We start from the raw sequence: 17,098 nt of genomic DNA, 5'->3' as shown, positions 1-17,098 counted from the left end.
CCATAAATTCTGCTTTAAAAGATTATGTTTACATGAGGAAGTAGTGTTTACAGAACCATTATGTGTAAAGGTGCTACAACAGCGATAAAAGAACATGTGTAAATGATTTCAGGTTGTTTGTCAAACAATAATAGAGGAAAGAAATGGACCTGTGCATATATTCTTGTGTGTCATGGCATGCACCACAGCAGTCTGTTCTCCTAAAGTCAAACTGTTAAACAAGCACAGCTGGCTGAAATGTCATCCATGGAAAAATGAGTTTAAAAACCATTTATATTGTTCGTTTCTTGATAACCATTCATGCTGCAGCAGCATCTTCAGGCATAATTGTATTATCCACTGTTTTGATATGTTTTTATTATGGAAGTGGATCAGGACACAGGTGAAGGAAAAAATAATACTGGGCACATCAAGATTAAAGTCGAAATTTCAGGAATAAGGTTGAAAAACAGTTTTGAGAAAAAAGTTAAAATGACAAGAAAATACTTGAAACTTACAAACAGTGGATCTTAGACACTGTCTTAATAAGCTAAACAGAAAGAATCTGTTATTACATCTAATATTATACCATGGTCTTGGTGAATGGACGGCATGGCGGCGCAGGGGTTACCGTGTTGCCTCACAGCAAGAAGGTCGCTAGTTCACTTCCAGGTCAGGGCCAGCACCTTTCTGTGCGGAGTTTGCATGTTCTCCCCATGCATGTGTGGGTTCTCTCTGGGTACTCCGGCTTCCTCCCACCACCAAAAACATGCTCATTAGGTTAATTAGTGACTCTAAATTGCCCGTAGGTGTGACTGTGAGCGTGCCTGGTTTTCTGTCTCTATATGTCAGCCCTGTGATTGACTGGCGACCAGTCCAGGGTGTACCCTGTCTCTCACCAGGCTCCAGCATCCCCCCCTCCCCCCATTCCGGAATGGAATAAGTGGTATAGAAAATGGATGGATGGTCTTGGTGAATACTTGATTCTGATTGGCTCTGGAAATTCCACTAGTGTCCATTGACTTCTGATATATGGACACCATTCAAACTTCACAGGTAGTTCTGGTCAAAAAATCATTACACTGTTCTAAATGAATGAGCAGCGGCCATTAGCCGTTGCTCTGTTAGGAGTAACTATAGCAACCTGAGACAGTCATATTTTCTGAGAAGGGAGAACATTGCTGCCAGCCTAAGGAGCCTGCCGACCGGCGTCAGTTCACCTAACCAACATAAATAAAATGACAGACTCCAGGTTTAAGACCTGTAACGTAAGACAGTCTTATCTTCTATATCCAATGTACGTCTTGTTTCCAGGCTCACCTTAACTCTAAGGGGTGAGTGTTTAAACTCACTCCCCTCCTGTTCAACTGCTATAAACTATTGTCAGAAGATTCAAATAACATAAAAAACAGTAAAGAAGCTATAATTTCTTTGTAGAGCCAAAGGAAATTTTTCTGATAAACCAGCATGATAATATCTGATAAATATTGACGTGTCTGACGGACAATCAGCACCTGCAGGGCGTGGACAGCTCCGTTTCACCTCTGTGACCTCGTAGTGCTGAAGGAGGGATTATTCTGTTTATTCAAACAGCTGGTCTGCTAAAACTAAGCTTTCTATCAGTTGACTGTTCATGTTACCTTACAGGTTTATAGTCTGATCACAGATGGCTCTCAGTCTCACTTGTCTTCATGTCTTTTCATTGATAAATCTGTTCAGAAACGGCGCTGAGCAGACTAGTTTTTTTGTTCCATTGTGACTTCGTATCTATGGCCTGTCCTACTTACTGGAGTACTGAACTATGTTTACATTCCCTAAGAACATTATGGGATTGGAATGGCTATTCCAATTATTAGTCAAGCCCTCAGGAAAGAAATTACCGTTTTAGTAAAACTTTCTATTTTGATCACAAATGTATGAAATGATAAATTAGCAGTTTTGTCAGTTCTTTTTGTTGGCAAGTGACCATGGTATAAGCAGGTTAATGCCCTTCAAGGTGTCTGATTATCAGAGATTAATGGACTTCGCGAAGGCAACGGTTTAGGCCTCCACGTCGTCCATTAATCCCTGATAACTGGACACCTCGTTGGGTATTAACCCTTACAGCTGTGAGACACCTCAGTAACTGAGCCACAGCTGCAAACATTCTTTTTGTTTCTTTATTCCTGAGTGATCTCGTGATCCAGCTCCTCTGAGCTGGGCTGGGCTTCCCTAGAAACAGATCTAATAGATGAAGGCTAATCCTGTCAGCAGGAGGAAAACAGGGCCAGGACAGAAACCTGTGGACATGAACCCTGAAAGTTCCCGGTTTGTGTGTGATAACTGTGCCTTGTATTTGTTAGTATTTAATGTCTGCAAGTTTTTGTTTTATAATCTATTTATCAGCTGAATTCTGACTGTTTTTCTCAGTTAGAATAAGCATAAAAATCATTCCTGATCACAGCTGCTGATTTTGTGTGCTCAAAGTGTTCAAAGATAGGACCAGAGGTTTTTAAACGGTGTGAATTCTCTTTGATGGTTTTGAGTCAGATGTGGACAGAAGTGTTTCTCCAGTCCACTGAGTCTGACTGAGTCTGTGTCCACTTCTATTAGAGAGGGAGAAACATCTGTGACCGGCTCCTGGTGCAAAGCTGGCTCTTTGTCTGTGTCGCCTAACTGTCTCTGATAGAGAGAGAGAGAGAGAGAGAGAGAGAGAGAGAGAGAGAGAGCGAGAGGAGTGTGTTTGTATGTGTGTTAGGGCTGGGCAATAACTAGCATCTTTAGCAATAATAAGTAACACAATACTGTTTATGGCGATATAGTTTATGAGGATTTGGAGAAAATAAAGATAAAACAGTAAAAATACTCTTCACAGTAAGATCTACAAAACCAGGCTTCTTAACTGGAGGCCCTGGGGCCAGGTCAGGCCCCCCGAGGTCATTCCCAGTGGCCTTTAAAGTAAACTAAAGGGTCAAAGTTGACCAATCATCCACACAAGTTTGTATTTAACACAAAATGATGTGTTTATTATGTTTGCATGGACATCTGTCACACATATCCCCAGTTTGTTTGTCCCACCTCACAGCGCTGCAGTTATCCTTCTTTATCTGCCTGATACATGCACTGCTCTCCACTTTGACGTCTCATCATGCATATTTTTGCAGCTGTTGACTTATTCCTGTGAAATCAAGTTAATCACATCACTATGCTATGCTTAATCATGATTAATCCTTATTATTAAATGTTTATTTTCATTATTTTAACTTTATGTACAGCCCTTTGAAAGCACTTTTTACTAAACTCATGTATTTTCATTATTATTATTATAATCTATAAATTAACATTAAAAATACTACCATTTACTTGCATTTTTGTTGGAGATAAATCAGTACAAGTATGGTGTTTAAATGAAGAAATATTAAACAAACTAGAGTTTTTAAACGTATTTGTGGTTTGTAAATCAGTGTCTTAATTCACTGAGCAATAATATTTATAAACTGCAAACGAGCCCAGAAGAAAAACACATCAGGTACTAAATAACTTGTGCTGTAAAGTGAATGATCAGGTGTGCTGTTACCCCGAGGTAGCTGAAGTAGCTGACTGATGTCCAGTGGTCTCTCGTCAGTGTAATAAAAGTAGCTCGGGCCAGCTGCTCCACTTTAGTTGCCTTTTTAGCTGTCATACAGTTCATGGATTCTTGTGACAGTAGTTCTCGTAGGTGTTCTGTGGTACGGGCCATCCGAGGTGACCCTGATGATGTTTTGAAGCCCCTTGTCGTCAATGATGTCGATGGTCTGCAGTCCCTGGCGACCCATTAGCGATCACATTAGTTAGCTTAGATGTTGTCATTTTGGGGACAAATCCGGGTCTACTGGACTGCGCCAGTTTAGCTTGGCATAATGGCTTGATCCTGTGTTATTGTAAGCATCTTTGCTAACATTAGCAAAGATGCGTTTTGCCTGGAGGTGGTACTTCAGACTCGTTGTACTTCAGAGTAAAGACAGTTCATCACCGCAGCATGTACACACAACTCTTGTTTCATCCAGACTTCCATTCGGCAGCTTTTTAAATCAAAATTTGCGGTGAAGCAGACCTGGGTCTGTCTCCTCACTCATCACTGCCGGCTGCGTTTGACCTGCCTTTAACCTTTTCACTCCAGGGATGTAAACATCCACACAGGAGGACTAAGGGAGGAAGTTGTGGTCAAACTTAGTCATATAATTAAATTGCGTTATTATTTTTTTAATGCATTAAGCTTTCCAGATTAGTCACGAGTGTTAACACGTTAATATTAACAGGCCTAGTTTTCATTTGTTTGTGCAAAGCCTGCGTGCTTACTCTGTTATTATTTGGGTGTGCAATGACTTTTACTTGAGACGGTATTTTAAGACAACTCATGCTAACTTTTACAACACTTTGCTCTGATTCTTGCTAAAGAATGACTTTGAGGCGGACCTCATGTTGAGAGCAGAGACATTACTGCCTATTTCAGGCTACAATACAGAGAATTTTGCACTGAAATGGCCAGTAAATTAAAAAATGACTGTTCTTATGCTGAATATATGTTCGGTTGAGGTCTTGCATTATTTTGAATATTTCCTTTTTCAGTTTAAAGTTTTTAAAGCCAGAAAAAATCTTGATTTTGCAACTAATGGGAAAATCAGCCACCATGACAAGACACGTCCCTTTACAAGCTCAATCACCCAAACTCACCCCAGTAACACAGAATCACCCCAACTCAGTCCTGCCAACCTCCACAGCCTCCTTTTCAATACGACTTCTTGTTTAAATTGAGGACTTGATTTAAAATTGCGCCTCATGAGGCAAATTTACTCAACAGCAACCCAGTTTTTTAGTTTAATTCCCAGAATACATGCACGGACTAGAATCCCTTCCAGCGCAAACATGGAAGTGCACCTTTATAGCTTTTCTCCCTTATTATGAAAAATGTATGAATAAAATGAAAAATTTGACTTTATGTCCAGTAAATACTCCTTATGATGTGCCATTTTTATAAAAGGACTCCTCAATTCCAAAAAAGAAGTAAAGCGGAAAAAGCAGAGCTGAGCACCGCTGATCAGCTCTTCATTCTGTTTACTGTTTTGACTGAGAGAACCCTGGTGGCTGAAGTTTACAGTCTGCATTTATACTCAAAAATCTGGGATGGAAGAATTTTAAGTTCAGTATTTAGTTTTTATTTAAAGAGTCTATAACCTTAGCAAAATGGGCACAAAGTAGCCAAGTTAAAAGAGGTACAATAGGCTAAAATAAAAAAACAAGAAAAACTGATTTAAAGTGGCAAAGACAAGTGGCAACAATGCTTTAAATATGGCTTAAAAGTGGCAAAATAGAGTTAAAAAAACATAAAATTGTTTAAGAGTGTCAAAAAGCAGTAGTAAACAAGGGAAAAAGGTTTAATAGTGGCAAGTGTGGAAAAAAATGTCCATAACAAATGTGGAATGTGGAAATTGGCAAAACAGGGGTAAGAAAAAACACAAGAGAAAAGGATTTAAAGTGGCAAAGAGAAATCATAAAAATTAGGACATGACCCGAAGAAAGTACAAAAAATTGTTTAAAGACAGGAAAAAGAAGGGGCATTAGTTTTAAAAAAGCTACAATTATGGGTTAAAAAGTGGCAAAACTGAGGGAAAAAAGAATCATGGTTTAAAGGAGTCAAAAAATAATAAGAAAAAAGTGGCAAAAATTGCAAAATGGGTAAAAAATGTCAAGTGTGGCAAAAAAAAAAATTGGACATAAAGTGGTAAAACTTTGTAAAAATGGTCAAAAATAGAGGATCAAAAACAAGAAAAAACTGATTTAAAGTGGCCAACAGATGTGCCAAAAGTGGGCAACAATTGGCAAAAAAGGTTTCAAAAAGTGTTAAAATGATGTAAAGACAAAAAGAAGTGGCAAAAGCAGAAAGGAGATGGGTAAAAATGGGTTAAAATGGCTTAAAAGGTAACAACCAGGGCAAAAATAAAAAATATGGTTAAAAGTGGCAAAAAGGGATAACAACCATGGAAAAAAGCAGCAAAAAAAAAAAAAAAAAATAATAATAATAATAATAAAATAAAATAAAAAAAAATAATAAAAAAATTTAAAAAACAGAGCAATAAGTAGACATAGAATGGGTTAAAGTGACAAAAAAAAAAAAAAAAAAAAAAGAGAAAACATGCCAAAAAGTAAAAATAAAAATGGGTAGAAGTGAAAAAAGGAAAAAAAACGACCAGGGCAAAAAGCAGACAAAAAAATAAAAGTGGCAAAAAAGCTGCAAAATGGGTTAAAAAAAATAAAAACCAGGGCAAAAAGTGGAAATAGAGTCAAAAACAAGTGCAATAAAACCCGCAGGAAAAAGACTGGGTTAAAAGTGGCGAAACAAAACAAAAAAACCCAAAACAAAACAAACAAACAAACAAACAAACAAATAAACCAAAACAATAATTACAGGGCAAAAAGTACAAAAATTTGTTCAAATGGCAAAAAGAAGTGGGGAAATGAGTAGAAGAAATGTGAAATTGGTTAAACAATAGCACGAATAAATAATTTCAACACTGAAGCCAATAATAGCTTTACACACTTTTGAGCTCTAAAATGAATGTTAGCCAGGACGCTAACACCAATGCTACTGATGTAATTCATACACATTGACAGCACCAACTGATCACAAGTGCAGCTCCATATTAGTGTACATGTGTTTGAATATAATGTCATTATAGTCCCTACTGGTGTAATGGTCAGGTGGCCACATACTTTTGTCCATATCTTTGTTGCTGTGGTATCAAACAGATATCAACAGTGATTTGATCAGATTAAAGTTCATTCTGGTATTCCGACATCCATTTGTTATTTATTTACAGGAAAGACACAGATAGTTCTATAGTTTATCTATAGAAGCTAAAAAAAATATGTAGAAATGGTTTTGGCTCCGTATCACCCAGCCCTAGTGTGTGTGTGTGTGTGAGTGAGAGGGAGAAAAGAGAAAGAGAGAGAGAGTGAGAGGGAGAGGGAGAGGGAGAGAAAGGATAGGAATTAAGAACATCGTCCTCTCCTATTGGCTGAGCCGGCGTGTGGGCGGGGCCTACCCTGGTGGGGGGTGGTGCTGCTGCATTCAGCCTCATTTTTCCAGAAGATCTGACCGGATCGAGCAGAGAGAGAGAGTTCTCCTCACAGTGCACACAGGCTTGTACACGGAGGAACACCAGATCTACCGGAGAGGGACAGATCCGATCCACGGACCGGCTCTGACATCACCCCTCCATTCCGGGCAGGGTGCACCATCCTGGGGCTGAACTGTACGTGGAGTCAGCCTCTTCCTCTGGAGCTCTGCAGCCGAGTCTCCTCTCTACTTCACCACCTGCTTCCCTCGATCTGTCCTCTCTGCATGCGTGTTTGTGTGCGCACGAGGACAGTTTGTTGCATAGATCACACAGGGTTGGACGCGATGCCACATCTTCCTGCAGAGCTTTTTCCCTCTTTGTGGATGGATTTGTGAATGGTTTTCAAACACTGGATTAGGATATGGAGTGAATTCTGCTTCAGAGCAAGAGTGGAAGTAACAGCCTGCAGAACTACAGAAACAGGTGAGGGACATTTTTACTTATTTTGGCTCTTTTTGTGTCCAACACCACACAAACCAGCTTTGATACAGCAAGGATATGAGTGTGTGATTCTGCCTTGTGTGGACTGTGTTCATGTCTCTGCTCATTAAAGTGTGTTAGTGTGTGTTTAAGTCAGCTCCATGTGACCTGTGTGCTGGATAAGGTCTAACTGAGCTGCATTCTTATCTGCTGAGCCATGTTCAGAAACCCCCCTCTGCAGCACACGCTAACACGCCACTCTCCTGCTGTAACGGGAGAATTCTGCCAAATATATTAACAATATGGGTTAATAACACAAATCAGTAACATTAACAACTATTACTGATGATCTTTGTCCATCTGAGATTGACTCATGAAACTGGGAGCAGGTGTACAAGATTATCACAACTCTGCTCCATGCAGTATTTCACTTAACACTTGCAATCATGCATGCATAAAAGCTGCAATATTTTTTTTACCACAGCAGAGTCACAAATAGTTGTGCATTTTGCAAATTTATGGAAAAAAATACAAAGACATAAGAGTGAAAATGTAAAACCTCCCCGCACTTTAACAGTTTAGACAGTAAACTCAGGGAAGTGTGCATAAACAGAATCAGACGGTCTCCTGCTCTGAATTCTTTTTAACTCTTGCAGTAATGTTCAGATTGTGTTGCTTTTGACATGTTAATAAAACTCTTTGTCAATTATTTCATTTTCATCCATCTGGATCAAAAATTTCCACATCTTACTCTTACTTCCTCTGATTTTTATAAGCCATTTATAACAGAAACAGATAAAACATGGTTTTGAATTTCTGACCTTTGGTGTTAAAGTCGGGTTTCAGTGATCGAGAAGAAACAGAAAGCTGGACCACTGGTTCAGTGGTTCAAGAACACTGCATGGCTTGCGGTTGTAGATATTTTTCCTTATTAGCAGTTATTAATTGGCTATTTTTGCTCTTATTTAAATTTGGCGGTGTGGCTGTTCTGGGATCTCCCAGCATTAAGCAGGAGCAGCGCACGTTCCTGCCTTTCCCATGTCTGCCAAAGCCTGAAGCAGGAAGAGAAGCAGGAAAATCCCAGAGCAGAGCAGAGCAGAGCCGCGCAGGCATCAATGACAACAGAACAACATTTATTCAGAATCAGAATAAAGGAGGAGCTGGGGTGGAGGAGGGTTGCAGGAAGCGACTTGCAGGGGGAGCATTTAAAATACTGCAGTATGAGTGTGATAAGCCGATAGCGTGCCAAGAGCGGCCGTCAGCTGGCTGTCAACTGGTGAGGGCTTATGTATGATCAGCTGATCTCAATTATATGGTGGCACTTGACTCCATGGCCTGCCTGGACTAATGCTTTATGCCCGATTTATAATTTAGAGGTTCTTGACTGGTGGGTTGGGACCCGAAATTGGGTTGCAAAGCTGTTTCGAGTGGGTCGCTAGCTAACATGTTAACGTCATCTGGAGGATGATTTATAGTTACCAGCTGAGAGAGGGCACATCGCCATAGTGGAGGTAGACATGCCACTGTCAATGAATCAATGTTCCTGCTGTGCATGTAAACTGGGACCAGAATTGTAGTCCAGTGAAATTGCCTTATCCAGTTATAAATGGTCTCGAGCCTGTATAGCACTTTTCAAATTGCTTTTCATATCGCAGGTCATACTTACCCATATACTAGGGGTGCAACGGAAATATTTCTGTTTGGTACGTACCTCGGTTTTGAAGTCACGGTTCGGTACAGTAATTAAAGCGAATAAATAACAGATGTTTTAGTTATTGTATTAAATTGTATTAAAATAAATGGGCTGAATAAATTACATTGAAATTCTTAATAATGCTGCAACCTTCTTCCAAAAGGTCTTCAATTAATAAAAATATTAATGAATAAATACATTTTTGAATTACTAGGTTATTTTAACTGATATATTGACATATTTTTACCCATTCTTTAAACACTAAAATTTCCCAGCCGACTTGAACACATCATACAAGTAAGTTAGCTTGTTAAGTATGCTAATTAACGTCTATCCTGCCAATTTCAACACGGACTTCAAGTTTGTGAGAACTTTTTACAGTCCATCTTGGCAGATAAAGAGGTTAGAGCCGTGTGAAATCTGAAGATAACTTTACCTATGACACAGCTGCAGACACGAAGGATTCCCCTCTCCCCCTCCTCCGAGGCTGACGGTTGAAGGTACGCGTTCAGAATTAATATGATTTACAAAATCAGAGCACAATTGTTATCATAAAAAGATCTTAAATCATGGGAGATTGATAACCGACTGGTGAGACTTTTTGTTGTTACTCCTCGTTACAGTGATGTTCTTGTTTGAGCGGTGCTTTGATTGGTCCGCTGGATGACATGCTGTCAGCGACACACCTGCTGAATAATGTCAGTGCTACTGTTGTTGATTTTGTCCACTGTTGTATTTTACTGGGAAACAAAGTGTTCCTAAACGGGACACTTTTATCTGGGAATATTCAGGCTGCTGCTGTCGTTTGCTGTGGTTGTCAGGACAGTGTGACAGTGAGTTGTTCTCTTGTTTTCCATCAGTGTATGAGCTTTGTTCAACATTTATCCCTTTGGTACACGTCTGTACCGCACCGAGAGGCCTGTACTGAACGGCTGTGGTACAAATACACGTCCCTTTACACCCCTACCATATACATAGTGGCCATCCACATTAGATAATCCCAGTCATAGACATCCTCAATATTCACACATCCCTGATGCAGTAGTGGGAGTGGATTGGGGTCAAGTGTCTTGCCTAAGGACAGATAGACATGTGACTTCAGGAACTGGGAGTAGAACCCCGATCTTCTGGTTAAGACAGCCAGCTGCTCCTGCAGAACTACGGTTGGCATAACCATAACTCGACTCAATTATGCATGTGAACATGCTAGCTTCCTTGTAACAGCAGTTTCAATGTGAAGCTGCTCATGTGCAACACCAATCCCAAATCTCATATACATGCTCAAAAAGTCAGTTGTAAAAATGTCTGCCCATAATTGCCACTGATATATCATCTGTAAATATAGGAAATACAAATAGTAGGTTAGAGGAGTTTCAATCTGAACCATCAGATCTATGTTTTCATCCATTCTCTTTAAACTGTGTTTAAGGAGTGAAGTTTTAAAACTGGACTACATTTAAATACTAGTGTTGATACTGGGTTGAAAATAGTCATGTTGCATATCGACAAAAATCCATTATCTTGCACCTGAATCAGATACCAGTCTAGTTACTGGGCTTTGGATAACTTTGGGGATTGTTTATATGTATGGCAGCATCAGGGTTTTTTTCAACTATGTAGAATAACTTAAGAAATAAATACATATGGACTGACTAAACTGTTATCGCAATCTGCGCAGCAATCTGTGAACCACTTGAAACAGCATCACTTATTCTCTGCTGCTGTCCTCGCTGAGGGTTCACTGTGACTGTGGGAGATTACAAGCTGCACTGTATGAGTAAAACAGCTGAAACTGTGCACTTCTTTGTTGTCTGTGGTTTTTCATGCTGCTGGCATTGTCTCTTAAAATGCCATGAACTTTAAGCAAGCTTATGAAACATTTCCTTGATGGAAGTTTAGATCAAGTCGCTGGTGTGCGATCTGTGGAGGTTTTTCGGCTTTAGCGCTGCTCTGTGAGAAAATGTCACAGCTCCTGGCATCTGTGATGCCGCTCAAAGCGTTGACATCCATTAACCCTGCTGAGGACTGTTCTTCAGTATTCTTGTAAAAGACAGGTAGAGTGTATGCAAGTATGTGATGGCAAACTGTACTCTGACTGCAATGGTTCACTGCTCTCAAACCATTGCTGGAAGTTTCTTGCATCATTGCAATGTAGCACACAAAGTTCCATTCCTTTCTTTTTGTCCACCTTCTTTCTCTGATAAGCCTCATCATTAAACCATCACCATTCAAACCATTAGCCTTGCACACACTGCTTCTAGTTATGGAAGTTGTTGGAATATGCTACATTGGCAAAAATGCACAGTCCTACCTGCACTCAGCTGGCGGTGACGTAGCATGCACACATTTTTGCTGTGAACACAGAGTAGAATAGAACTGAGCTGCATGGAGCGGCCTGGAGGATCAGCTCATTGTCACCGATACCTGATCTAGCAATTTGGGTCAGGATCAGACACAATATCTAATACCAGCTTTGGATTGGCCCACCCCTGATTAGAAAGCAGAAATAAAGGTTTGCATTTATTCGCAAAGGTCTGCATGCTTTTATGGGCTGATATGACCCACATACACATTTTTGTTGTGTAAAGAAAACATATCCATCAGAGAAACCAGTTTCATTTATAGGATACTTGTTCTGCAGTGAATGTAAAACCCGATTCTTCACCCTACTGAAGCAACCTACTTGTAGAAATCTGCTGTGTTGTGCTAACATCAGCAGGGGCGGGACTTTAGAGTCAGTTGGCTTTGCTCTGACTATGACGATCACCTCATGTGTCAGTTTTCACGTTACATAGAAGCTCTTTTCTATTCAGTTTGTTCAAGGCTGGACTATTTGTTGCTCATTCATTCTGTATCAAATGTGGGAGGTTATCGTTCCATCTTAAAGACTGCTGCAAAGGTCACAGAGCTGAGTCACCGTTCCAAGGGGCTGAGATACAATAAGAGTGTAAGTCCCCAACACTTAGCAGCTTCATCAAGAAGGATAAACAGCTAATCAACTGCAAATAAACAATGCCCTTAAACTCAGTAAGAGTGCTCTCTGTGAAATATTAGATAGTGTTTGGAAAGCAATGCAATAATTCTACTGTCTGAGTCAGATTTTAAATGTCACTGCAGCCTAACACTATTAGGATACATTTAAAGCCAGTTGCGTCTCATTTGCCTTCAGACACTGACCAAAAACTCTCTAAATTGACTCATTTGGGCATTAATGTTGCCATTTTGGGGCTTTCAAAGTAAAAGGTTGATATCTAGGAAAGTAATGAGAATATATGAGCAAAAAAACGTCTTTTCTGAATGAGTCATGGACCAGCTCTGTTTATCCACCAGCTGCAAAACAAACAGAAGAAAGGTTAAAGGGCACATTTATGAGTGATTTCCAGTTCAGTATTGAATTCTAGCATGGCAGCTGCTGCTCTGCATCTATGTAGCCTTTAAATCTGGAAAGACAGTTTTCCCCACAACAACATCTCTTATGAGACGAGATCTTGTCCCACCCAGACTAGTTTCAGTCACTTTTACAGGTTATTTCAGCAGGCTAAGCAGAGTATTATCACTCACTTCTTCTGTTAAATGACCTAGGACCTGACAAAGCCTGCATACACCTTTATCCCTATTCTCTTGATCAAAATAATCAATAACTGACTGTTTAGGGCTGTTGGAATGAATTTTGGGGGTCAAATTGATACCCATTAATATTCAAAAGCTAGGCCTGTGTTTTTCTTTTTGTGCATCGAACATCAGCAACAAGTGAAACAGCACTGCCAACCGACAGTAACCCGCTGTCTTGATTGGAAATGCCCACTGTCCAAGTATTCCCTCCTGTCTCAGCTGGCATGCTGGTACCCGTGCACCCCAGGCAGCTCCACCAGGGCAGAGAGGGTTGTGTTTTTGACTAGCAACGTGTAGGGACAACACATTACCAATGCTGTCTGAAATGTCTTCTGTTTTCTAGTATAATTCATGTTATTCCCGCCATAAGCAGCACAACATAATTTATTTTTGTTACAAGTTTTTTTTCTAACCTTTGGATGGTTTTTGTTGTTGACCAATGGTGCTGAAATACATGTTAAAGACCTCTAAATGGTGCAGGTGGCAGTTTACAATGTTAAAACAAATTAACATTGATTATTTTTTGCTCATTTTTTCTTCATTACAATCTGTAATGTCATGTTGAAAGGCCCTCTAGTGGATGATTGTGTAACTACGTGGTGATTAAGGTACTGGAAAACACATTTTCCACAAAAAAATCCTTCAGTTTGTTTCTTTGCTCTTCTTTTGACAAAGAAATGTCCACTGGTGGCTTTAACTCCTATTGGCTTTCAATACAACTAAACCTCGCTTATAAATTTTGCAAACTGATGTTCAAGCAGTCCTGAAGAAGAAAACAAGCATTTTCATATGAAAAGCTTTCGGTGTGGTTAAAGAAACGTGGTCCAGCTCTGATAAAATACCACATAAATTCACACTAATCTCTACACCAGATGCTATTACTTACGGGCTTGCAGTACAACTAAACCTCGCCTTTAGCTTCCGCCTCTTTCTCCTTAAATGATGCTGATTGGTCTGGTCATTCTCTGACTGGGCATGAGCATTTCAGCTTGAAGCTTTGCAAGATGGATCTGCCTTGATGACTGTCATGGAATCTGGTGAGTCTATCTTTGTAGGCCATGCTGTAAAACTTGACTATAATCAGCACTTTAATGCAGAAGTCTCTTCATGAAGATGGATAGAAATTTAAATCATTACCAAACATTATTTGGTGAGTCAGTTAATCTCCTAAGACCCTGCATTCATAAATGAGGACATTACATTTTGGCTCTCCTACAACATAGCCATCATTTCTGCTATTATGGTAAATGAGGTAGATGGAATGTCCATTCAAGTTTAAGGAATGTGCTTGAAATGTTTGGAGAATTGTTTTTTTGAAACTGTTTGGACACTTTTTATGCAGTATTTTCATGCAAATTTATATGATATGTTTGCATATAGTGAATTTTTTTTTTGGAAGATTTGGGAAAATCGCTTTTAATTTTTTTTTATTTCATGTGAATTTGGTAAATTTGTTTCTAAGTTTTAGGGGGTTGGATTGGAATTTTGGGGTAGGGGTTGTCCTTTGGAATTTCATGGATATTTGGATGTTGTATTTTCATGGAATTTTGGATAATGTATGAAACTTTTCCATAATTTGCTAAGAAATTTAAGGGGGAGCTTTGCTTTGATGTTTGGGGAGTTTTCTTGAAAGTTGCATGGGATTTTTGGGGAAATTTCTTTTCAAATTTCGAGGCTTTGTGATCGTTTCTTTGTAAGATTTGGGGCTATTTCAAGAGTGTTGGGGTAATTTTCATGGGATAAGAAATGATAGAAAAGTATTTAAGAAATTTCACTGAAAAAGTCGATGAAATTTTTGGGAATTTGTTTGGATTTTGGACAGGAAAATTTCCAAGAAAGTCCTTTTCAAAGACAAGGCTGATGTTTTAACTTATCAGACCCTACTTATCCTGAATAAGTGGGAGAAATTAGGCAGTGCACACTGCAGTTAAAAGTGACCTGAATCACAATTTTTTTGCTCACATACGACTCGTATCTGATTTTTTTTTCTGACAGTGTGAACAGCCCAAGTCACATAGAATCTGACCTTTTTGAATCAGATCCAGGCCACTCTCATTTGTGGTTCTGAATCAGATACGTGTCTGATCTTTTGTAAGTTGACTGTAGTGTCAACAGGCAAACAAAAAAATTAGAGCTGAAAAAAGATCAGAAGGCCTGCAGTGTGAATGTAGCCAAAAAACACTCTCTGAACAAAAGTTTAAAGGTTAGAGGGGGAGATTCTGCTTCACAAAGTTCCAGAAGTTTATTTGACTCACACCATGTTTGTTTATGTTGATAAGAGCCAAATAAACTAGTGAAAAGTTAACGTTTTGTCCTCCTTAAGTTAAAATTTCACCTGTATTAACTTTATAGTATTTTTTTATTTATTTATTTTTTTTACAAAAGCTGGTGGGTTTTGAAAATGATTAATGGCCAGTGCTTTGCACTTACGAGGGCATATTTTTCTGCAAAAACACAAATCACACACAAACTGAATTATCAGTAGGACTGCAGAAAAAATCAGAAGATTTCCCTAAGCATCAGATTCTGCAACTATATGAGGAATCTGTTCATGATTTTAATGCACAGTGTGAACCAGCACAGCTAGAGTAAGCCCTCTTAAGGCGTTCTTGCAACATTTCAATACAGAAAAATGTGCAAACATTGAATAAAGTGCACACACACAAAACTAGATGAGTGCAGCTGCTGGTATAAAATGATTCTGTGTGCTTTAACATGAGGACTAGTAACAATCTCAAGTCCACTTGGAGACTGAACAACCTGACACACTCACACACTAACGGTGTAATCCTCTGTTGTCTCGTTGTAACAGCTGTTTCTTCTTTGACACATTGCTGCTGCTTCTTCTCACTCTTGAACCCTGCACGGTTTGCCATTTGGCAGGAGAAATGCATCATGGGATTATTTGGCTTCCTTCCTTTCTCCACTGAACTTTCTGTTTCCATCTTTTAGAAAAGTGTAGAATTCTTAAAGAATCCTCCTGCTCCCTGTGGCCTCCGTGTCTACTCCTGTTCCTGCTCTCATGTCCCTCTTTGTAATAACAGAGGTGAGACACGTTTCAGAGAGCATTTTTAAATATTTATCTCTTGTACGAAGGCGTGCAAAAGCGCCACGCTGTAAGAGAGCACGCACCAAATCCTCAGTAGGAGCACTTTGCTGCTGCTGCAACCACAAAGAACTCCACACTTAACCCGTCCAGGAAGTGTGAAATCTGATTTAGGAAATGAGAAATGCCATTTACATTCGCTTGGAAATCCCTCAAGTGTGCGATTGGAATTCGTGATGAGTGGGCCTCGCACTTCACCTCGAGCACTTTATGTTAATGCTGCGGTGAGCGGGGTTAGTGGAGAGAATCAGCGGCGCATGTCAGAGTGTTATCAGGGAGAGAGGAAGCTGCAGTACAGCTGTGAGGAGGAAACCCCGCTGATACTGGACTCAGCAGGCTGATTTATTGGAGACTACACTGCACTTTTACTGAGCATGTGGAGGACCAGAGGACACTTCTTTACATTTTCATCAGTGTCAATGCATAGAATTAATATCTGGAGGATAAGGCTGTTAAAAGTTTTGATACTTCAATACTTTTTGATGCCATGAGCTTGAAATGTTACAATATCCATTATTTACTACCAGAATTATCACGTATGAACAACACAGAAGCATTTTATAGCCATATTTTCTTCCCAAAGCTGCTGCAAGGAGTGAGAGGGAGATATTTATTTTTCAGACGACTTCAAATCACAGTGAAGAACTCAAGGAAGTGATTTCTGCATAGAGAAGCGATGCCAAAATGCCAACATTTTGTGGTGCTTTTGACTTTGCCAACTGTGTAAATTGAGCGACATTTGTGTCCTGAGAGAAATGGCCTCTTAAGATGAAATTTAAAATGCTCATGGGGAGAAACCAAGCAGCAACCTCCAATCTTGAAAAATGAAGCCAATGCAGAAGTGCAAAAAGATTCCAATAGGGCGAGTGTCCACTTGAGGCTTCCTGCAGGAACTCCAGAATTCACAAGCACTATACTTGTTAAAAAGCCATTTTTTACACTAAAAATAAAAATAGTTTACAGCCTGGTTCACAAAATGAAATGCGTCTCATTAGCTAATGTCATCATGAGCACACACCATATGGGGGTGCATTTTTTTGTACCACAGTGGTTTCGATTATATTTTGGAAAAACCTCACTGCGCACTGATTGGCTCGTCTTATTTGATTGGCAGATAGCTTGACAGGTAGATGCTACCTACTGTATCTCTCA

At 39.5% G+C, this 17,098-nt stretch overlaps 1 protein-coding gene across 1 annotated transcript in view; it reads left to right on the top strand.

Annotated features, from left to right (window-relative positions):
- The first annotated feature begins 7,102 nt into the window (after positions 1–7,102).
- Positions 7,103–17,098, top strand: part of large2 (LARGE xylosyl- and glucuronyltransferase 2) — a 165,037-nt gene continuing 155,041 nt past the window's right edge. Inside the window, exon 1 of the mRNA XM_041790494.1 lies at positions 7,103–7,538. The gene's annotated coding sequence lies outside the window, so the exon portion shown is untranslated. The remainder of the gene's footprint in view (positions 7,539–17,098) is intronic.

Source organism: Cheilinus undulatus, linkage group 1 (assembly GCF_018320785.1).
Source record: "Cheilinus undulatus linkage group 1, ASM1832078v1, whole genome shotgun sequence".
NCBI classification, from domain to species: domain Eukaryota; kingdom Metazoa; phylum Chordata; class Actinopteri; order Labriformes; family Labridae; genus Cheilinus; species Cheilinus undulatus.
Note: the sequence above shows the minus strand (reverse complement) of the source record. Positions and strands in the feature narration are given on the sequence as shown.